The 24,278-nt window shown below is 37.5% G+C and overlaps 1 long non-coding RNA gene across 1 annotated transcript in view; it reads left to right on the top strand.

Annotated features, from left to right (window-relative positions):
• LOC120324067 overlaps nt 1-24,278 on the top strand; it is a 73,155-nt gene that overhangs the window by 36,765 nt on the left and 12,112 nt on the right. The gene's annotated exons all lie outside the window — the stretch shown is intronic.

The raw sequence follows: 24,278 nt of genomic DNA, 5'->3' as shown, positions 1-24,278 counted from the left end.
ATGTGCAGGTTTATTCTACATTTTTGTAGAAACATTTTTGCTCCACTCACATTTCCCACATCTACACAGCAGTTATTCTTCTAATGAAGTTGTGTTATTTTCTTCATGAAGTTCTCCAAGTAGGTGGTTGGTGTAAGAAAAGGTATGGAAATTTATACTGGAAATCCATTTCTGTTTTATTTTGCTTTTTTGTGGGTAAAGGATGGGACTGATGCCACCTAAACCCTTTGAGGTCAAACTAAATCCATCAAATCATTTCCATGAGACATAGTTTCCATACGTCAAAGAAATTGTGATTAAGCAAAAACATGAATCATGAGGAGTTGGGAGTTTCACTTGTGCACTAATCTTTGTTCATTATTCTATTTAATCACACTGGGACTTCTTCAAATATTAAGAACTAGCTTTTCAAAAGTGAAATAACACTGGAAAACAGTACCATTGCTGAAAGAAGTTTATAATAGTTTTGCTTTCTCTTGAAAATGAAGCATAATAAGGGGATGAAAAAGGGATAGTTCTACTCTTCCAGGGAGCAGTTTCTTTTTTAGTGGAATCTTTAGAACAATTAGGGGAAGAAGTGGAAACAAACAAAAGCAAATGCTAAGTATCTGGGTTTGCATATTCAAAAGCAACCTCTTAATAGTAGTGATGTTAAATAAATGATCCTGGTTAAACAAGGCAGGACCTGGGGATTTTTAGACAAAGATTAACATTAAATCAGAAGTCAAGCAATGCCCTCAAAAGAGGATTTTTCATTGTCACGTATCAGGAATAGGAAAGCATTTCCTAATAATAACTGGTGATGCAAAATGGATTTTCCTGTCATGCTGCTGAATTCTGCCTTTTGCTGTCAATAAGATTAACTGGATGTTAAAAGCCTGAGGTGTTTACATCTGCATTATATATATATTTTTTAATAAAAATGGCCAGTTCATGAATGCAAAGGAGGAGATGAAACAGAATTAATACGGTTTTAAACTAGAAACTAGAAAAATAGAAACTAGACAATGAAATAGGAACTGGACAATGAAATGGAGCAGACATCAGTTTTGCTGAGGAAGCTTTTTGCTTTCCACCTGAATTAAAGATTTTGCATGAAAGAAAAAAATGGCAATGTATACAAAGCCTCTGCCTTTGCTGCTGTATAAAACATCAAGTTGGATGATGTCTGAGGGACCCGAGGCAGCTGTTAGAACAGCAATTTCTGCCTTCCCTCTCTCCATAGGGTGCCAAGTAGCTGCATGGCCCCAGACTTGGACAGACAAGAGTAAAAGGCAAAAATAACTTCCAGAAGTAAACGGGAAAATATTTTTGTGATGTCTCAGCACACACGGATTTAGAAACTGAAATGCACGAACATGAGAAGATCTGAGGTGCACTTTGAAACTCTAACATGCATTGTTGAGCCACAGCATGCTGGATTGTTTTACACTCAGCTGGGGGAATTTTCAAAGGTAGTAAAATGTGCAAATCTAGAGATATGACTAAGGCTTACTGGGCACCTGATAGCTTTTGTAAGAAATTTAATTCTATCCGTGCTTCAAAGTTCTCAGCTAAATAGAACAATTGCAGAAATTAGAAGAGGCAAGGAGAATAAATAGAATTTAATGCAGTCACCACAAATCAAGGCTGATGTTACAGTAACCTTGTATGGGCTGATAATCTGCAGACCACCTAAAGTTCTTATTCTGTCACAAAAAACTTAGCTTAGCACAAGAACACTGCCATAGCAAAACTTATTTAAGCACAAACAATTAACAGTCAGGTTTTGACACTAATAGAAGGGGGTCGCTTGGTCCAGGTGCTCTTATTGACTAAAGACAGGCTTATTAATCTTTCATTTCAAGTGCACTGCTTGACAAGCCTGTCCTAATTTCCCCACCACATGCTCACCTGCCAAGCCTTCTCAAGCCTGTGCCACCAATTCCTAAACATCAGAACCAAATTAGCATTTGACCTTTGGAAAGTTAGCTCAGAATGCAAGTGCATGTCCTAAAACTCACACAAACTCTTCTTCTCTGGGCTGAAAAACAGCGAGAAGCTTCACCTTCCCTCTAGGAAGCCACTCCAGATTATAAGGAAAGGAAAGAGCACACAGGCAGGGAGTTTGGAGGGTGATTTACTTGTAGTAAAAATAGTAACTGTACTGCATGCACAGAACACTGTTTCAAGAAAAAAAGCATTATTAAGTGTTTAATAACATCAGAATGGCATCTGAAATAAGTAAGCTATTTTTTTTCGTAACCTCAAGGAACTGAGAGGAAAACCTTTCTTTCTAATTTTTAAGAAAAATTACATGGCCTACTGTTTCCCCTCAGTTGTTCTGCTGAAACAATGCTTTACATTTCGATGCCAATATTTTTGACTTTGCAGTGTTTTCACATGAGGAAAAAACAAGCACAACTTACAGAGTCCTTGAAAATGTAACCGTATATATAATTGCTGGATCACAAATTTATCTCCCTTTGGTTTTTTCCCCTCTTCCCCTGTAATTGGAGGCCCCAAGCTGAGATGTTCAAATCAGCACTGTTAAAATCTGGACTCCTTCTACAGGCAATGGAGAAAAAAAAAGGACCTCTAGAGAGCACTGCAGCACATAAATTCTGAATTGTCTTTACCAGGTCTCTCTCCCTCCTCTTTCAGCTCTCAGAGGAGCCTTTGAATGCTTTAATTTAACTGGGAGAAAAGGTAGCTCAACGTTTTGAAATTTTCTTCCATTTCTTTAAAAACATTAGGTGCCCTTCAACAATTTCACTATACTTTTTATTTTCCCTGATTGAACTATAAACTACACACATTCCCCTTACTTAATAGAGAATCACCAGAATTCAGATGTTTTGACATGTTGAGTTGATGGGGTTCTTTCTAACTCTAAAGAAGAAGTAGAACAAATGTTCTTATTCAAGTTGCACAAATAATTTTTTGAGTTCATTTGTAAAATCAGACACCTCTACCAGATTGTTAATCCAAAAGCTACAGTAGCTAAAAATACTGTTGCAAAATACACTGTTCAATATTTGAAAGACATCATCTTGAAAGTCGTTTTTGTGCTTCTACTGGTAAGAATTAAAATGCCAGGTTTTATATTTTATGCCAATATCTTTGCAGCAAGCTGTGCTTTAGGAAGTGTATTTTTGTTTTAATAGCTGCTTTTTCAATGGCATCAAGAGCTGTGATGCACAGGTTTCTCCACATAATGGTGTTCTGGTTTAATTTATTTTTCTGAAGGTCTCCAAATGCCCTAAAGCATTTTAGGGACTTCATAAACTCGAGGCCAAAAAATTCAATACTTATGAATTGGTAACATGATCTCTTTTAGAGGCAATGAAATTTTCTTCACTCTAAAATGATTACAGTTAAGATGAATCTTTAATTTTCATTGCCACCCTATGCACATTAGCCTTTAAAACAAAATTATTTTTTCATCTATCTGTGCATACTTATAGTTTCCTTTCCAAAAATCAAATTTCTCTTTTACTTTCCCTGGAAAAACATTGAACTCTGTTATGAGTTTGCAAGATTTCTCTCCAAAACACTCTTAAATGTTTAATCAAAGGTATCAATAGATACCACTTCTGTTTCATTTTAAAAGGACCAGTCAGCTCACAAATAACTGACATTTTAAATACTTTGTGCTGCAACATTCAGCACTGTACTACTTTAGCAACCAAAATGAGACATGACACAAGCAAAATAACTCTATTAAGTGACAAAATATTTTCCATGCTCCTGTACTCTGAAATTATTTTAAAAGACAGAAAGAATTCTGTTTGCAATTTGTCTCCATAACACAGGTCTGTACATTGCAGCTGTCAAGATAACAAATGTACATTCTGGAAAAAAATATAAAATAAAAATAATTCAGCAGACAATAGTTTATCCTGAATAAGCAGGAGTCAAATGTGATGGTAGAAAGCATTTAGAAAATCAGGAAGGAGTAAAACAACATCTTTCTGAAACAAGAAAATGTAGCCCTCGTGAAATTATGTTGCCTGGTGTGGTGAGGTAATTGTTAAAAGACGAACTTTCAAGCTTTTGTGTGATTAATAGAATTCAACATTATATAAATATGATCAGATTAGATACAACAAGCTCTTTATGCAACAAGCTCTGCTTTAGGAATTGCCATTTTGTTTTGATAGGCAGAGAAAACATTATTACTATTGACATAATAACATTCTTGTTTTAGTAACTTTATTAAAAGTAGCTCCAAAATAAAAGAGTTCATAAATACATAATTCAAATTAAATCAACCAAACATGCCCAGCTTTATAAATAGAACTTATTTTTCCACTGTCAATATGAATTAATGACTCCTTTATTCTGCTCAAAATAAGATTGTTTTCTCACTTGCTAAATAGATGTTAAATTGGTGAAACATACCCTATATATTGAAGGGCCTGACGTTGTTCTGCTGGTCCTTTATGACTCAGAGTAAGTAAAGACCAGTGATAACTAAATACAATTCAATAACTTCAGAAATACCAATTTATTCCATTGTATCTCCACACTTCATTTACAAAGACACAGTAGCAGTAATTTTCGTTTCTCAGGCCTTCCTTCACAAGTTCTGCTCTTTGGATTGGTCACTCCTTTTAAAATTTCTCCATTTCCTTTCCATTTTTCACTGCCTCAGAGACAGTGACCTTTTCCTGACCTTCCAGTTCCTTCCCATTCCAGCCTACTACAACTACCCTCCTTATTTTACTGTAAAATTGCTTCCAGCCTTTTTTTTCCAGAGAATACTGTTCCCATCACCTGTCTTTTCTTTACACTTGTAGGAAGGACATTTTACTTGTTCATACAAATACTTTTTTTCCCCTACAAACTGTCTTCTTTCTAAGGTAAATCCAAGGCTTCAGTGCACCAAAAATTCTTCCTGAAGAACCTACATAAATATTTCCAAAGTTTTGCTTGGAAAATGTGACACATCTTTCAAGACTTACTGAGAAACATTGAAATAACAGTGGAATAAGGTGAAGGGTCTGGAGCACAACCTTTTTGTGGTCACATTGTCTGTAAATGTGAGGCCTCAACCCCCAAATTTAGCAGGAGTGAACATGCCCTTCATTTCCTTCTCTGTGGTAACATCTGCTTAGTTTGATGAAAAAGAAGCCACATTTAATTGAACTACTCTGGATCTCTCAGACAGACCCTGCTCTGACATCCCTTCTTTAATTAACATGTAAATCAAAAGGGAAAAAAAAAAACTGGAAGAAGCAGCTTCCTGTCACCAACTGCTGTGACCCTTGAGTAATTCTCTTGGGCTTTCCCATCACCTGGGAAATTCCCATTAAGAAAGGCACTGAGGAAAAAGTTATAGAAACAGCCAGAAGAACAACAACATTAAGAAATAGAGCTAAATTTCATATTATAAGGGTAATTTAATTTTCATTCTATGAAACTAAAAAAAAAGACTCCTCTAAGAGTATAACTGAAGAGAACTTTCAAAATTATCTTGAGGGAAAAAAAAAAACAAAAAAACAAAAAAAACCCTCACAAACAAACAAAAGGCTTCACAAAGAAAAAACTGAAAAACCTGTGAACTTTTCTTACCAAACATTTTGTAGAACTTCACATAGATAGGACTTCAAAAATACACCAGTACTCTCTCAGTACTTTTCCCTGGAAAACCATTTGTCCATGCCAGGAAGTACAAGTGAAAATTCTTCAGGAAAAACAAAAATAATAAGTTTGGAAAAAATCTGCAAAATGCTCACATTTTTAATATTTTTTTCTTGAATTCCGTTCGCCTCCAACATCACTCTGAAAATAACATCCATCAAGGAAGTTACTGTGGCAACATTGGCATCAACTGTGGAATATTGATCTCTTAATTGTATATGAGCTTTTAAAAACATTCTTCCTGCCTGAGACAACTTAGGGGCTTGGTAAATAGAGTTTAGAAAAGGAAGGATAATCTTGTACTTCAGAATTCATCTGTTCCTGTAACATTTCAAAGTCCTTTTCCTGGAACTGCCACAGGTTTCATTTGTGGTCCTGGAAAATTCAATCTTCATCACCCATGAAAACACTATTTTATCCCTTCTATCTCATTCAGAAGCAACATCCACCTCAATTTTAAACTTTTTGGGGAATAAATTGTCAATCATTATACATTTAGAATCATGGGAGCATCCTGTTACCTGGGATGTCTGGGTGCTATTATTGAGCAAATAATAGTAACCACCATAAAAATAATTGACACGAAGAAATACATTGGTGAATGGAAAACTTTGCTGTGAGGCACTTGGCTGATCCATAACTGGGGAATTGGACAGAGTACTGCCATACATACATGATGGGAACTCACCTCAGTAATTCCTGCTCACAGAAGCAGATTAATTTTGAGACTAAATCCTTCTTTTTTTAAAAAAACCCTTTTCACATCTATTGACAACCTTCATTATTAGTTGCTAACTTGCTTGGGTTTGTTGATCTGCGAATCTCATTTGAATACATTCATTATTATACTGCCAGAAGAAACAAAATTAAACTTAATTAGAGGTCACATCACCTCCAGCTCAAGTTAATTAAAAGCCTAATCAAACCTTTTGGGAAACAGTAGCCTGTCAGTGAAAAAATGATAAGGGGAATAAAATGCATTATACCCACAGTAAGGACAGTAATCTGTCTGACTGCCTTTTATTTCTCCCCCCACCTCATTTCACACACTAAGAAAGAAATACATATATGTATATAAGCTTTCATAGAGCACTCCTACTAAATAAAGCAGTTTTCCAGCTTTCCTTGAGTCTGGCAATAAATGCACATTGCAGGGAGAAATGCAGGGATTAAGCCACACGTCTTTATGCTGCCTAGCACATAAAAATAATTAGCTATTACAAGGTCAACTTCCCAACTTAACTGCATTTGGGAGGAGTATGAAAAACAGCTGGAGGCCTAACAGAGCTAAATCTCCAATTAATAAAGAGGAGCTGGGCAGGACTCGTGCAGTGCAGGGTTGGACTGTCTGTGGCAGGACTCCTTGACCTCCAACCCCACTCACCTGCTGTGCAACCTGGAATATCCACTGCCACCTGGATATTGGGTCTGTCCATTGAAATCATCCCTTCCTGGACCCAAGGCACAGCCTGGAGTGAGTGCACAGTTCCCAGAATCAATTAGGTTGGAGCAGACCTCTGAGATGGAGGCCCTGATGCTAAGTTAGCCTCTTTCAGTACTTTCACCACCAATTTGCAGATTAACATCAGCCAGAGGTACCAGAAGACAAAGGGCAAGTGAATAACCATTCCTGTAGTGATAAAATGCTCACCTGCAATAATATTCACACTGCAGATATAATGTAATTACCTATAAACTGTGGTATTTCAGACAATTTTTAGTTTTCAGTAATACATTCTCTTCACTTATCGCTATGTTATCAATTAGTACCAGCCATCACTACTGTAATGAAGCTCCAAAGAAAGACATTTTTCAATTTATAAAATATACTTATTGATAGTTCAATAAAAACTGCTTATCAGACTTGAAAAAAAGTCCTGAACAAAAAGCACCCACTAAGAAACTTGGGTTATTGAACATATACTAAATATCTGTATTTCTTTGACACGTGTTTTCTGAGCCTGCCAGGAACCTGTTAACTTTGAGCCTGACTGCTTCCTTGGGTATTGTAAATAATATTTAATCTCCAACATGAAAAACTCAAATTGTGTCCAACTAACAGTTAGGTGTCATCCCTGCTCTGTGCTGGATGGACTGAACTTCATAAAATGAGATCCAGGCCTGTATGCTTCTGAATTTTTGCTGTTTGTCCTTCTTTGTTCCTCCTGAGCTGTTTCAGATGAGCTTAGCTGGTGGTTTTCATCAAAATAATGTTTTATGCCAAGCTTTTAGAAATCTTCTGTTGATTTCAATGCTGATTTAAAAGGAGAATCCAAAGAAAAATCTTGGAACTTTTAATTTTGAATTAAAAATTCAGGGACTTGAAGCTTCAGTTAAAACTTTACTCTTAGTTATGCTGTTCCCATCTGGTTTGGATTGTTTTTATAATAATTTCATGATATATAGAATATTATTGCTACTCCTCAGGGCTCTACTTAATGTGAACTGAAAAGCATTATCCACTTAGAAGAAAATATGGTTCCTATTTGTGGAAAGAATGAAACCACAAGTGTAGATGCCTTTCCTTGGATCGTCCCAGAGTAGTCATTTTTCTTACACATTTGAAGCATCAAGGTTTACCTAAACGGAGCAAAAACAGCATTACGTGGAAAACCAGAAAGCAGGTCGGGAATAAATTGCTAATATTGGATTTGTCAACATTTCATTTTAGTGTTTCCAGGGAGGGAATATTAGAAACACACACAAATTTGTTCTTTTGCCTGCTGTCATTTTCTCATAAATTTTGCTCTCCACCTCAGTGCCAAGTGGAAATATCTACCATGGCATACAGATGTTTGCAGCTGGACAAAGGCTTAATACAGATGAGCATTTCAGTTGCAAATCGGGGCTAAAATATAGATTTATTATGGCTGGAGCTCAGTTGGAAACATTTTCATGCCATTTCCCTTCTTTTTATGATTGTTCCCATCCACCCAAACAACATGGATTGTTTGCTATTCAACACAAATACCTGTATGTTTAGAGGGAAAGCAGCCACAAATTTCCTAATCCCGGGAATTCAGGTCAGTTTTCATCAGGGAAAATGGAAAGAAAATTCAGGAGAATGTTGCTTCCTTTTAACAAAATGTCACCAAGGTCTACCATAATCTATGTCATACTTTTAGTGGCTGCAGAATCAGGCTTTTAGCAAGAATAATTGAGGAAATTGGAATTTCCCAAAGATTAATGTCCACTTTTAAGAGTGAATTGGAGACGCTTAACAACAGTGAATTTCTTATCCAGAAAATATAACTTGAAAGCAGTACTTGTAAAGTTCATGCAAGTTTATGAACATTTAAGAATCCTTCTTTGATGGAAAAATAATCCACTAAACTGTTTGCGGACACTTTCACAGGATCTAAAAAGATTTCTAGAATAACAAAACCTTTCACATTATCAAAATATTTCTAAGGTTCTACCCCTCTGTCTTCCTTTCCATTTATAATACACAGTACAGCAAGAAAAGAAATGAACAGGTGAAGGCTGACATACTGGCACTGGAGCAGAAGTTATATGAAAATGCTGATTTAAATTGGTTTAAATATCTCTGTGTAGTCAAAGAGTGTGAGAGCTGTGCTTCACCCACACTGAACTCTTGGCCTGGTGAAAGAGAAAACCTGACTTGCAAAGGAAAGTTTCCCCTAGCAAATATTTTGGAATGTGGAATAGGTGTTTGTGGTTAATAGTTTGGTGCCAAGCAAGAGACACTGAATGACTGAATTTGTGCCCAAGTGTCATAAACCTAGGGAGGCCAATATCTAGGAATGCTAAAGACAAAAGGAAAAAGCAATCAGCACTAAAACAAAGTACCAGAAGTGATGGATATCAGGAAAGAAAGGGAAACGTGTTGTGAAAGGAAAACAGATAAGTGGAGATTAAAAGGAAGGTATGTTGAAAAGAGAGAGATGAAGGAAGAAGTAAAATCAATGGGAATAAAATATACATAAAGTGAGTCAAAACAGGATGCTTGTATTTTGTCAGATGGAGTCATCAGTCTATGAAAAGAATAAAAATGTAAAGCAGTGGAATAAAGAACCAACAAAGCTGGGTTGGAAACACACTGGAGCTTCCCTGGGGCAGCACAATGCCTGGGGCTCCCCTTGACTCCACTGTCACCTGCTCTGCAGTTCTGGCACCTTCCATTCAGAGCAGAGGAGTGCACTTTCCCAATCACTTTGCTTTTTTACAGCATGACTATTACAGGCAAAATTTTGAAAATAAAGAGAAACACTTGCAAGAAAATCTTTAACTAAGCGGTAATTTTATAGCTTGTATTGGATTTGTTAATAGCAATTGAGGTGGTAGGTAATCACTTTATTTATTTAATAGCTGAAAAAAGGATAAATGGAATAATCTCAGAGAAAGCTGCTAAGTCAGATCCCACTACTAATATTTGTTCATTACTGAGGAAATCATCTGAGATCTGACATTCTATCAGAGAACAGAATAATAAGAAATGTGATACTGTTAACTTCTTGAAAAGGCAAAAGACAACAGCAATTCACACACACCTCAGTACTCAAGCCATTAAGTACTCAAGCCAATTCTAATTAATTTCTGTGCTTTGGACATGGACTTGAGTTGTAGTTGGTTTAATTTAGAGACGGAATTCATTAAAAAATACATGATTTGGAAATCTCTGCTATAGAGGCAAATGGTTTTGTGACAAGAACCTTGGAGTTTTTACACCTTGAAACTCCCCTCCTCTAAGGCAAGCTTTAGAACAAGGAAATGTTCAGACTCAGTTTTTTGACTCCTGAGTCTACAGATTAGAAATCTGACAGGTTATAAAAAAAACCTTGAAATCATAAAAGATTCCTTGAGGGAAGAGAGGTTTAAACCATCATCATCATCAAAAAGAAGAAGAAAAACATCAACGGGCTTTAAAAAGTTAGCCAAGAGTATTTAGGTTAAGAATGGCAAGGCATTGTAACAGACTGGTGTGAACATTTTCGTTGCTAAGCAGAGTTTCACGAGGTCATTTCCAAACCCATCCCCAGCTGCACAGCCCCCAGATACCCATTAACTTCTGCCTTGGTTCCACATGGGCTTTAGTTAAACTTTCTGTCTGAAAGTTTCAAAAGTACTATTTAGGGTGAAATTGCAAATAAACTTGCAGAACTACCTAATTCATAGCAGGGACTGGCTGGTAATCTTAAGATATGCATTTGATGCACTATTTAGGGAAGTTTAAAAGGCTGTTTAAATCACTGCTTAAAAAAATGCCATAAGCTTAAGAGAACAATAAAACAAATGGACTGTGAAAGGTTCCCTAAGTTTAAGAGTGAAAGATTCCCTAAGTTTAGCAGAACTGCTCAGGAGAAAAATGAAGGAGTCTTAAACATAAGAATTGGTTTCTTCTGTCACAATGATAATTCTGACTTTAATTTATACAAAAAATTGTTATCCCTTTTTAAAAATATTAATATCTGCCTCGGTACATTAACATTTATTAGGACTCTATGAAATTTTCTTCCTCTCATACACTCATTCCACTACCCTGGGATCAAAACTACTCCTGATATACTCTATTGCTTTATCTAAATATAAGGGGAGGGGAAGAGGGAACAAATCTCAATGCTAAAAGTATACAAAAAGTTAAAAATGTTTTAAAAGTAACTTATGTAGCTGTTGTCATTCAAGGTATTTCTGTTCTCTCTGGGACTTCAGAATAGTGCTTTATTGATCCTCTGTAGTGGAAAGGGTGAGGGTGTTCTTGGAAACATTCTAGTGCAGGGATGGTACTTTTCAGATTGTATCTCTAACAAAATAATTTTTGAGACAGTATTTTGATTGAGCAGCTCAGAAACTGTTTATTCTTTGACATATGCCTGTGCTCTGTGCCTTGATGCAGAGGCTTCCTAAATAAGTGAGTTGCTCAAATATAAGCAGAAGGAAAGAGAAATCATAGGTGAGCTTTTCAGCCATGTCCTGTTATTTTAATGCAATTTTTGAATTACATATGGCAAGGTGTTAGAAGAGAAATGACCTCTGTATAGAAATGGAAAATATCCCATTCCAGTAGAGTGAAGATTCCCAGATACACACATTGATATGTCTGCTCATTATTGATCATTTTACTTCTGTCTCCAGGAATAGTTTGTGTGATTCCATACTAACAGAAATCCTAGTTATTCATAGGGCATTTGTCTACTGCAACTGGAGTGCTTTGGCCACTTGCATACCCAAATGTTAATCTCAATGCTTGACTCTTCTGTAGGATATTAAATCAGACCTTACAGAAAATATAAGCTATCTTTTAGCAAATTACTGTATGACATAAAGCTTCCCATGCCCTGAATTATCATGCTTAAAGCAGCATTTCTGAAATTGTGGGCTGAGACTGTTCAGAGGATGGACAGTGCTAAACATCTGCAACTGGCAATAGTTCACTTGCCCTCAGGTTGAGAAGGGAAAATTACTGGCTGGATGTGTTTATTCGAGTCAGGAAACTGCCAGTTCCCTCTTAATTGCCAGCAGGAGATCATTTCCTCCGGGATAAGTGAACAAGCACTTGTGACCAGTAATAATCGGGCTTCACTTTCTTCTCTAAATGAATGCAAGCAATTCCTGCTTCCAGGTCCTGCTTGAAATTCAAAAGAACCTGACCTGGATTCTTTGGACAACTTCACACTTTGGGAATTCTAGTGTTTGCCAAGTGATGTGGCATCGCTTCATCATATGGATCAGAGCAGTGCAGGCCTAAATCTAAATATGAAACTCAGCTTTTACTCCCTTGGGAGAGTAAATGGTTCATATTGAAGAAGAACATTTGCTGTTTACTTGTGACTTATTTACAATTCATACTGATCTAACAGCATTTTCTTGCCAGAACAGTCAACCTCTATGTATTTCAGAACTGGAAAGAACTGGGAGAGGGTTGAAATACTGAGTTTGGTTTTAGGTTGCTTTTTCCTGATGCAGGAATGGATCTGCTCTAATAAATGTGGGAATCTTTTCCTTGGTTGGTTTGGATCGTGAGAAACTCAGAGGTCAAAACATTGCCTTAATTATAATCTCTTTCTAATTCTTGTAATTTTAAAAGGAAAATGGTAGTATTATTTTACATAATGGGATGCAGAAGAATCTGTGTTTGAACAATAACCACAGCTAAATGCTTTAATGTTTCCCCAGGTAACTCGTTTCAGCTATGGCATTTTATTCTCTCTTCCACATGTGCATTTATATGCACTCTCTCAATGGGAACATAGTTTTCATACCATAAAAAGGGTTGAAATACTCCCTTTTTTTTTAAGAATACTAGAATTGAATGAAGATAAAAAGGGATATGTATGAAATGCAATTTGGTTTTGAATACTATCGATAATCTCTCTATGCACCCACCAAGACACGTATCTCTTCTACTGAAGATTTGCTTCAGAAAATGTTAAAAGCACATGATAGCCTGATGTCCCCTGAGTGTGCACAATGGAGGATGGTGAATAGGCACTGCTGAAGCAGCCATAATTCCCTCTACTATTTTAAATCCTGGGAAGAGTCCCCTGGGAAGTCCCCTTGGGAAGAGGGACTGAGTTCATTTTGCACCATAAATTTTGTTGCCCCTTCACCAAGAAGTTGGAAGAAAATATCCCCACCAGGATAGAAAGAGCTTAGTAGTTTATGTCAAGTCAAGGTTTAGTGAGTTGATATGAGTTGATACAGTTGAGAAGAGTCAGCTGTATTTTTTGCCTTTTTGATAAATACTACCCTTATTGTGAGGATAATGGAATTATATTCATATTATCTGCCCCTTACTCATCTTGTAAGTACCCTCAAAATCTATATGGATTTTCTGCAGACAAAATTCATCCATTGGTCAAAACCTTCACCAAATACTTTATTCACAGATAAAACCAGGCAGCAGCAGAACAGAAGGCAGCAGAAGTCTTCAAATGGTTTTTGTAGTCAACTTAGGCCTTATTTCTAGTAGGCACCTACTAAGGGCTGAAAGGCTGCTTTAGTTCATTTTCACACAGTACATCTTCTTTTTTGAACACTACAATAAGAGATTAAGGTAATATAAACATATCTGTCCAAAAGCTGTTGGGAAAAATGAGTTTTCAGCTATGATATATTTAACTTAACTATCATAACTTATATTCTAAAACAGTAATAGCTCTGCATGTTATGATACAAATACATGATACATGCACACCAGATATATTGGAAATATATGCAGGAGCTGAGGATATATGCAACACTTTGCTCACAGCACACCTTGAATTCAAGGAGCATTTCAAAGAACATACTCATTTTTTTCTTTCCTTATAACGAAACATATTTTTTCGATAAAGGTGTTTTCTCTTAAGATTAATAAACTAGGATTGCAGAAACACATCTCTCAAACAATGCAACACTCTGGTTTGTTCTCTTTCCACTACTACATGAAGCATTAATATTACAAGCTAAAATGGCTTGTGGTTTAGAGTGGTTATGAAAAAAAATCACAGATAAAAGGTCTGAAATAACTGTAAGAACATAAACACTTTATGTTTTTATCAGCAATAATGTGACTCCATTATAAGACAAGCAAAAGATCCTTCCTTTGCACTTAAACTTTAAATTACTCCGTAAAAAATTCTCAATATGTCTATTTTTAGATTAGCAAAAGGGGATTATGTATTTTTAAAGCATTACTTGGTTTTATATCTTGAAAAGATGCTCTCAAAAGATCTGAAGGCAATACAATTCAGACTCATCACAGGAGTTTGGTGTTCTGCTGTAGAACTATCCAGAAACCCCCTCAGAGTCAGAAACACCCTGCATTTAAACACTTAAGGCAAGGGACACTACAGATTTACTCTGGAAAGGAGCAGAGAAGAAGGAGTATCCTTCTGTTGAGGACTGATCTTTTAGACAAATGGTCACTGTCCTGGAAATTACTTTGGGCACGCCTTGCCAAGTAGCTCTTGTGAGGAATAGCCCCCTTCACACTGCTTTCAGTTCTGTAATCACCTGCCTCATAAAACTCATCCCTCCTGCTCCGACAAAACCCATTGCTTATCCGGGGCATTTTTAATCAAAAGAAGCAATTAAGATTTACTATTATTTGTGGGCATCAAAACCCTCCTGAGGGCAATTGAGATCTAAATCACAGAGATTACTTGGAGGCTGTATTCCAGTGTATAATCCTACAACACTAGTGCCCTCATCTGCAGTATATCACCCAGCCACGTGGAAGCTGGGAGTGTAAAGCCTTTCCCATTCACTAAGGCAATTTCTTATGCAGCATATGGTATGAAAAGTAGTTTTGTTCCTATAAATAGCGATTGGATTATGATATATCTGTGTCTTGCAGGAAACAGGACATTTGTGATTGACTGAAACTTTCTCCATAAACAAAGCAAATCCATCCACTCTTAGTCTTTCCCCTTGCATTCCAGCCCCTCCATTCAAACTCTCCCTCAATAAATGGCAAGAAAACCCCATAAAAGAAAGAGAATTACTGGTAGGTTTTTTTTCTCTAAAGTATATCTGCTGCCATCTGTTGACTTCTGAAGTGCTCTTGAGCCTTAAATAAAATACAATCAGGTTATCAGATGTTATACATACAATTGAACCTCTCAACAGCACTTTCAGATATTGCCAATTAGACACTTGAAACTCAGCCATATGTTTCCATTTTGTAATAAAGAAAGACACAGAAAAGGCTGGAATCTCTGAACACTCACAGCTCCTCAGCATAGCATGGTACAAAATAATTTGTGTAGCTAGTGAGGGAAATATTTGTAGTAAAATCAGTCAGAAAAGACCAAGGCTGCAGATCAGTGTTCACAGGGAGATGTTTGATCTGGGGAACAGCAGTGGGTTTTTCCTTCCCTATGTAAATATATAGGATTCATTTACAAATTCAAATGAGAAAAAAACAACTTTGTGAGAGTATAGAATGCTCCAACCAAGTACCTCTATGGCTATTCTTCATAAATTCTCTTTGTTTGTTGTGCTGTGTGCAGAACTCACAATTTTTATGGCCTCCTTCCAGTTTTTTCCCTCAGTACTGTATTTAGAAATCTGTGAAGTCTTATTAAAGGGAAGGAGGTATTTTTCTCTCCATTTATACAGCAGCATCCAAAAGTGGAAGTTACTGGCACATACACAGACTCTTTCAGATGTCCTGTGTTGCAACTAACTTGAAATTAGTTAATGTAATGTAGTTTGTTCTAAAACTTTATTTTTTGAGACAATCCCTTCTGAATCTCTAACACAATCATGGCCTGTTGTGCAGTATCTATGGGCACTCAGCTATAATTGGTATTATTTTTTCCTAGGTTGCCTTATACTCATGTCTGCTAAACTCGGTAGCCCAACAAACAATGATGCTTTTTCTGTATTCTTGTAAGAAGAAACATATGCCTTAGTGTGAGGAAATTCTGTACTCTTAATGCATCTTTCCTGTCTGAAATGTGCATTTGTGTTCTGCTTTCTTCTATTCTGAGCATCTCCAGGAGACTATTTCGATCCCTACTGCTGATACAGGAACTGAAACACCCTTGTAGCAGGGAGGGAAGTGCTCCCTAGTTATTGGCAATGAGCACAACTCTTTCCAATGCTAAAAGAAAAAAGCCTCTCCTATATCTTTTTAGAGCTCTGCTCACATGGCAGACCATATATTTTGCAGGTGTCAGCCCGATCAGTTGGATTTATTTTGATCCGACGTATATTTGTTGTCATGTTTTACGGAGAAGTAAAATAGTACATTTAAAGCAAATGCACATTTGTTTCTCTGTCAGTGGCTTTGGCTTAGATTAATGCAGCCTTGTTACAAGGCTCACAAATGTCATGTGTAGTCTCAGTGCATAACATCTCCTGGGAAGTGATGCCTGCTTTCCCCAGAGGAACTGATGCTGCTTGCTGCCAGGAAGTGACAGCTGTGAACCTTCCACCAGAGGCTCTGGAGATACCCCACCAGCACACTGAATTTGCAAGTGCTGCTTTATTTTGCATCTTTGCCCCCAAAAAAGACTTCAGGCCTTTTCTAGGATATTCTGATGAATTTTCTCCGCTATTGGTTTTGGGTTTAAAATGTTTTCTCTTTCGAGTTCCCTGTCTGGATTTTCTTTATCCACTAGCTGTAGGGTAGAAACTGGGGACCTGCTAGTAAATGCTATCAATAAAAATTGAACTAATTAAGTTTCAGACATAATCCCCTGTTATTATAAGAGAGTTCAGTGAGATATAAGATAATTGAGTAATAAACCCCTGGAAATTGAGATTTAGCAAGAAAATACCAACTGAGCTTGGAATGCAGTGTTGTGATCTGAATGATGTAATAAATGTTTAATCAGCTACTATTGACAAATTTTAAGCATCAGAAAGACCTGGATACAAAAGCAACAGAGGGAAGTTTAGGCATAGAATATTTGCAAAAACTTTGCATCTGTATTGTTTTTAATAAAAAGCAAGCAACAGCCCTGATTTAGAGGTTTTCAAAGAATTTGAAATGTTAAGAGACAGTAAAATTGGTGCAAGCATAACAAAAGACTTCTAGGCTTATAGTAATAACTAGAATTCGTATGACAGTTTTTCCTTCATCACATGTATAAAGATTTAAAGGAATTCCATGGTTTTAAATGTAGAATGCTAAGATCTCAGATCATGCACTATTATAACCTCAAAAATATTGCAGCAAAAGGTTCTGACCCCTCTTGAAAAGTTTATTCAACAGCTCAGTTAACACCTGAATTGCTATGTAAATGACCACGATGCTAGATTTTTCTCCTCTACAGCATGAATAACGCAGCAGACGAACATGTTTTGGTTAATCTTTTATATTGATTACAGAGGAAACAATTTCTTACACCATCACTCAAGTGCAAACCTCCAGCAATGAGTTCCAGAGTATTATGGTGTAGAAATGAGTAATTGCCAACTTAACCTGTTCAACCAATAGAGCAGCTGAAATTAAGCTGAGAATTATGTTTAAAAAATGGCACATAGCAATTGAAAATAGTTTGGGAGGTTTAGAGTATGTTTATTTAGTGGATCTACACTCCTGTCTTTTATTAAATCGTGATTAGTATGTTACAAATAAATTATTATTCCTGAATTCTCTGTTGCATAGATATATATCAACATGATGTACCATCTCTTTAAAGTTTGTGGCTAGGGAAGAATTATAGGAGACATCCATCTAGGGGCTAGAGAAATATCAATAGAGACCTAAAATATGTGTATGGAAAGGCTATTTCCACTTCCCTTTCTCTTCCTTTTCCATTTTCTCTCTTGCTTTTTCTCTTTTCCACCCTATCCTCTCTCCCTAAGGGAAGGGTAAACACTCCAGAAGAAGGGCTGGTTTTTCACGGTATATATCTCTCCCATTCCACTTAGATTTCCCCTTGGAGGAAGCTGGGGGACAGGTGAGTGCCTCCTGGCTGGCACAAGTGTGAATTTGCTCTAATATAAAGCAAGTTAGTGGGCAGAAGAGCTTACAAATCCCTGTGGTCATCAAAGACAGATGCACACAGAGCACACGCCATTAATACCACCTTCTGGGTGAGAGGAAACTGTGAACTCATGTCAAGGTCATTTCCGAGAAATCCTTCTTTTATCCTCAATTTCTAAAACACCTTCCTGCAGTATCTCACTTTGCTTTGATTTTTTAAGCCCTACAGAATTAGAGGCAGCTGTAGCTTCTCACTGATTCATATTAATCCCAGGTGTGGAAAGGCTATTTATTGTTCTGGATGGCCTTCCTTTCTGGTAGGGAGGTGTAATCCTACAATGTGTCCTCCAAGGGAACTGTTGGCAAAGTGGCTCCTTGGTCAGTCTAAAGGAATGAGTTATCCTGAAAGACATTGGTAAGTTTTTAAGTCTGTTTTCCTTTTTTTAGTGTGTTTCTTGCATCTCTAATCCTGAGAAGTTTTGTGGTCAAGTGTAAATAGAGGTGAACAGCCTCTGCCTGGGTGCTCTCTGTCTTTCTGTGTATTTTCTGCTGTTGCCAACTGAGGTTACCCACTTGTTTTGATTTTCCTGGTATGACACTGGTTTTGGCTATTCTGAGACGTGTAAAAAGATGAAAGCTAGTGCCAAAAAAATTACCTAGATTCTGATGTAGGCATTTCTTATTTTTCACTTTTTTCCCCCTTGATAGCTGCTACTTGGACTGTTCTCATAAAGAAATAACTTTTATAAGAAGGCTCATTTGGTGATATAGATGTTTGGCCAAACTCTTTCAGGAAATTTCCATGGGAAATAAAAATAAACTTAGAACTAGAATATGGGGGTTTTTTTCTGGCTGGATATCACTTATAGTGCTCGTGTGTAAGGCAGAAATAACATGTTTTTGCTTAATTTTCTCTATCAAATTATATATTTTAGCTCAAAGTGTTTGTAAATATATAAATAACAGGTGATCCAGACCTACAGTATGTGTGGGATTGAGTTCTCTAAGATTTCCCTTTGTTTACTAACTTACTGCAGCTTACTAACCTCAGTATGTACTTATATATATACTTATTTATATCTTTAGAGATACCTTTTGTGAGGTTTAGGGAGCTTCAAAAGGCAAGTTCCTTTGTGCCTTATGGTTTCTGGTGCAGTGAGCAGTATGGATGTTTCTTTGTGACCTTCTGTAACTAACATTATCAATAAAGTGTTGCATTCTCTTACTAAATAAGATCTAATACACATGATCCAATTAAAGCAGCCTGATTCCAGGCAGAACTAAAGGCATACAGGGAGAGAGAAGAGGGGAAACAACTTTGGTTTCTGCAGGATGTTGGCAGGTTGCTAAAGACCAATTCCCTGACTCCACTGCAGCTGCCCTACAATGTCCAACCTAAATCTGCCATTTTCACAAGATGTGCTGCTACAGTTAAGTGAGAAATTATTTTAACATAAAAAAAAAATCCCCTAATCTCAAAAAAACTCCATCAGCTGGCATGAGTGGCATCAAGACCTTTCAAAGCTTCAAAAAAGAAGCCAGCAAGCCTGACACCCTCATTGGTATGTATCAATGTGCATTTGCCTGACACCATAATTAGTAAGCCATCAAATATAATATGCAATAATTTAATTAGTATTCACATGGGTGAATATGTGTTGGGAAGAGTTCTTAAAATAGTTTATGGCAAGAGAAATTAGGTTTCACAAACCTTTCAGGGTTGTTTCAGGCAGCTGCCAAGCTGCTGCCTGTTGACACAGCCTGCTTTGGGTAACTAGGAAGCATTTGGACAAAATTCCTTGCTAAATTGCCATGGAGGATTTAGACAGCCAAGGAATAAGAGCTCCTTGTGGAGAAGAGTAAGTGCTTTGGCTTGTCAGGGAAGGCACTAACCTGTCAAAATTTTCCTGAGAAGCCTCACTGGGGATTCCCAATCCACACATACTCTGCCTGTGGGCTGGGAGCTCCAGGAAGGCTCAGGCCTGGACCTGTCCTCTCCAGAGCTGGTTTTACACCTGCTTTCCCAATTCTGCACTATTTTGAAAATCCTTACAGAGAAACAAAGGGGATGGTTTATGAAAATGGCAAGAAAGAGAATGTACAGGCACTGTGCACCTGTTAAAGATGTGCTTTTTCTCCCTGTCCATAGCATTAATCTCCCATTCAACATTTAGCCATAATTATTATGCTAATTTGAGCATTTTTTCCTTATGGTGGGAATAATAATTGCTACTATTTATGGCTTTTGGTTATTATTTAAGAAAGGAACAACTGTATTTGTGGATAATCGAGAGTCCGCAAATAAAGAATTTCATCAAAAGTCTTTGCTTTGGGAAGATATTTATGGGATTTCTTCATAGTCAGTGGAAGCAATTTAACTAAGTAGGGAGCTCTTCTACTGCTGGATCAAGGTAATCTCATGTTTTTAATAAATGTTTAGAAAAAGTGTATTCTAAAGCATATAAAAAGAACATAATACAACTAGCAGAATCCTCAAATTGTTTTTTTCTTTCTCACACATAATCCAGGAATACTTTAATTGCTGTTTTTCTGCTATTTTTTCAGTCCAGAAAGGCCAAAATGGTGTCCTACTGAAAGAGTTTAACAAAGTGGCTGTGGAGGGTTTGCACAATTTAGCACAGAGGTGGTCAGCAGAGTACCCAGGGCTAAAAGGTATTTTAAACAAAGCTAGAACAAAGGCTGAGTAAATCGCATGGATCTCATATTCCACAACTTTTAAACACGTTTGCTCTATTTATTTACAGCTCTTTCCTTTGCATATTGGCCAAAGCCTACCTCAGCTGAATCCTGCCTGGAAAAGAGCACTGCTGAATAGAACATTGATGAGGAACTGCAGGGAAAGGGTGGAAATGATGCTGTAACTACATATTAGCATGCAGTGAATGGGAGTTACAATGAGAGTCTGAATGGGGGGACTATTAATCCCCCACCTAAGACTTTATTATAATAGTATATAAGTTGCACACAGATGCAAACAGGAAAGGGGTGAAAATGTAGCTACAGGAGTAGTTCACTGGTGTACCAGTGTGGTGGTCCACACACAATGCATGAAATCTTTATAATTTCAGTATTTTTAAGAAGCATTGGATTGGTGGTGTTTGATTGCTCCAGTGCAGAGTCAAAATAATCCTTATTCAAAAGATCAAATAGCAGCGTCACAAGTGCCCTACACGTGGCAAGTTCATTCTGATTAGCCCTTTGCTTTTAGTTCTGAGTAATCTCTGAAGAAACAGTGCTTTTTGTTGTTTTCCAAGCTCTCAGGTTCTTGTAGCTCTGAGTTAAATAGCTCAGCCATATTCCACAATTTCTGATGTGCACACACAGCTTTAGCCCTGCTTTGTTAGGGGCACTTGGGTACTTTTACTACCCTTGAACAACATACAGTACATTCAGCATCAATTTTATTCCCCTTTTAATTTAGAAAGGAAAACTTATGTTCCCGAAGGTATGACTCACTTTTCATATGAAGTATTGTATTTCAGTGATTTATTGAGATATTAACATGGAAATGGTGATGTTAAACAATACTTGGAATAGCTCTAAAAGCGTAGTGGGAATCATGATTTCATAAGAAGAAACTTAGTTATGTAGGTAACATTATTGTCTAATTTCCCAGAGGATTTCTACACCAGGCAAGATTTTATTATATTCTAAAACAAAGTTGCTTGCACTCACTTTAAATATAAAGTACTGCTGAATACAACAATATCATAAGGCTGCTCACAGTACAAGCAAAGACATCTGTTAATGGTACCATGAATAGTTATGAACTGTGGTACTCAAATGGCTTTGCCAGCAAAGCATTGCCTCCTAATTTATTTTTATAGCAAATGGATGCCTCATTTTTCATGGTTTGGTAGTTTGCATTCAAATGTACCAATAACTTCCAGGGCAATCACTTCTACACAGCAGGTTTTATTTGAAAACACAAGATGCAAGAGCTAATGGGGTGTTGGTGGGTAGTCTTCTCCATCAGCAGTTTTGTATGAATCCTTATGTTATTTCTTTATTAGTTCACAAAAAGGAATGTGCTACATAAGTGTATGCTTATGGTATATAAGGTTTAATTTAATTTCTTATCACACAAATTAGTAGGGACAAAGGCTTGTGATTGCAATGAGTTTGCCATCCAATGTGCTACAGCTCAACTGGGCACTTCACATTTTCACTAATTCCTGGAGGCATCACTAAAACTAGAAGGGAATACAAGTGAATTCAGCTGTCACAGAGCAGAGTTCCAAAGGCTCCTCAGTTGAGGAGAGGAGGGAGGCAGCAAAAATCAAGCTCCGCCTGTATTTTTTTCCCCAATTTTTGGTAATAGATCTGGTTCTAGGAGGAGTTGATGATGATGATGATGATGTGATCAGCAGTCAGTAGCTACATTGATGTGCTTGTCAGGTCCCTTGTGGTTTATTGGCAGGTTAAAGCACTGCTGTGTGGCTGGTAGATGGGGATGCTGGGGGAGTTGGCTGGCTGGGCTGCTGGCACACTCAGATTTGGCTGGGCTGCTGGCACACTCAGATTTGGCTGTGCCAGTCAGTTCATTGACTCCAATGCTGTGCATCTTCCTGTGTGTGCCTGGCACTGCTGGCTCTTCTAAATCTAGTTTCCTCTAATATCATGCCACTAACCACTGTGGTGTGCATGGCTCCACATGTGTGCATGCCCTCACTTTTGAGGGCAGATGAAATCTACTGAGGGACCAGCAAAAAAATCCATCTCATTTATTATAGTAGGCTGATGTGAGGTCTGTGATAATTTGGTTGTGAAAAGACCAAAAAGAAAAAAACAATCAAGGAATTCATGACAGGGTTGATCAAAATTATTTTAAATTCACCTTAAAAATCACACTAGTATTTTTGGTTTTTAAAAGAGCTCATTTAAGTCTTTTACAGGTGTTTTGGCTGGTTTGGAGATCTAATTTTTTTAATTGAGATTTCTCAAAGTCTTTTCCAAGCAAGCACAGGTTCCAGTTTCCTCTTCTCATCACTCACAAAGCAGTCTCCCGAGATTCAGTCCCTGAACTGTGTGTGCACCCAAGTAGCTCTGGGGCTAAACACAGAATGGATCATGCTGAGCTAAGCTGTTGCTATCCCAGAGGGACTCAGTTCTCCAGAGGGAGCTCTTAGGCAGAGCAGTTCCATCAAGCAGCCAAGTGCCACTTCTCTGGTGGGTAATCCTCACCAGCAACCTCTGAACCTGGCGCTGGTGGCCCTTACACAGGCACCGCTTGAAAATTGCTTTTAGTATTGCAATTTCATAGTAATATTTGTTGTAAGTAAGCTACAGATTTATCTTGGATGGGTGAAAGCTTTTAGTTTTTCCCCACCTCTTTTTCCCCCTCTTATGATTTCACTGTTCTTTGAGTTGTGTGAGACCTTCCCACAGTACTGAAGCCTTAACGTTTGGAAAGAATTGGTTTATCCCATTCTTGGAGGGGGAGTAAAGAGTATTCCTGACAAAATCTTTCTCAATCCAGATATGACACTGTGTAACGCTCAGCTCTGGGATTTCAATTAATTGAAGATGTTTCAATTAGGTCACCAAAGCCCTTATCAACAAGGCTTTATCAAACTGCTTCAGCTGCTGCAGGAGCTCCACTGTGATTCTGAGTAGCTTGAGGAAAGCTGCTGGCTTGCCTGCCCTCACATCCTGTAAATCAAAATAACAATCAGTGCAAGGTTCTGACTACCAAAGCAAAGCCTGTGTCAAGACACTGTTGTTGTTTAAGAGTCCGGTTCTTGCAGCAGATTAAGTTTGGGATGCCTTGGATGAATGCCAAGGAGAAGCTTGGCAGCTAAATAACTTTACTGTCTCACTATGGTTTCGCTCCTCCTCTCCCTTTTCAGTGTCATTACATCTTCATGCCTGTTGGCTACCGTTTAGATCTTTTCTGAAATCTATGATGGTGGTATATTCTAGCAATAAGGTGTTTTTCTTGTGTGATTCTGACTACAAGTTTCTCATGCACAACAATTAACAGGGCTTATAATAATAAATATTTTTAGGCCAGTAATAGTGACAAAAAGCTGGTCCTGCAAGACTCGAGTGTCCAAATACCACCTTCCTTGCTCTCAGCTGATGGAGGCCTTTCCCCTGTGCTGGAGCAAAGCTGACAGGGAAGCTCTCAAGTGTCCTGTTCTGAAGGTGTGCCACTTGAAGCACTCCTGCTTTGCATGGTGCACCACTTGGGCCATCACTGCTAAACGGTGCTGACACCGACCTGTCACTTCTGGAGTCCAGAGCAGGC

This window comes from Pipra filicauda, unplaced genomic scaffold, assembly GCF_003945595.2.
Source record: "Pipra filicauda isolate LSUMZ 115617 unplaced genomic scaffold, ASM394559v2 scaffold411_size619879_pilon, whole genome shotgun sequence".
Lineage (NCBI taxonomy): Eukaryota > Metazoa > Chordata > Aves > Passeriformes > Pipridae > Pipra > Pipra filicauda.
The sequence above is the reverse complement of the archived record's forward strand: the minus strand, read 5'-3'. Positions and strand labels throughout refer to the sequence as shown.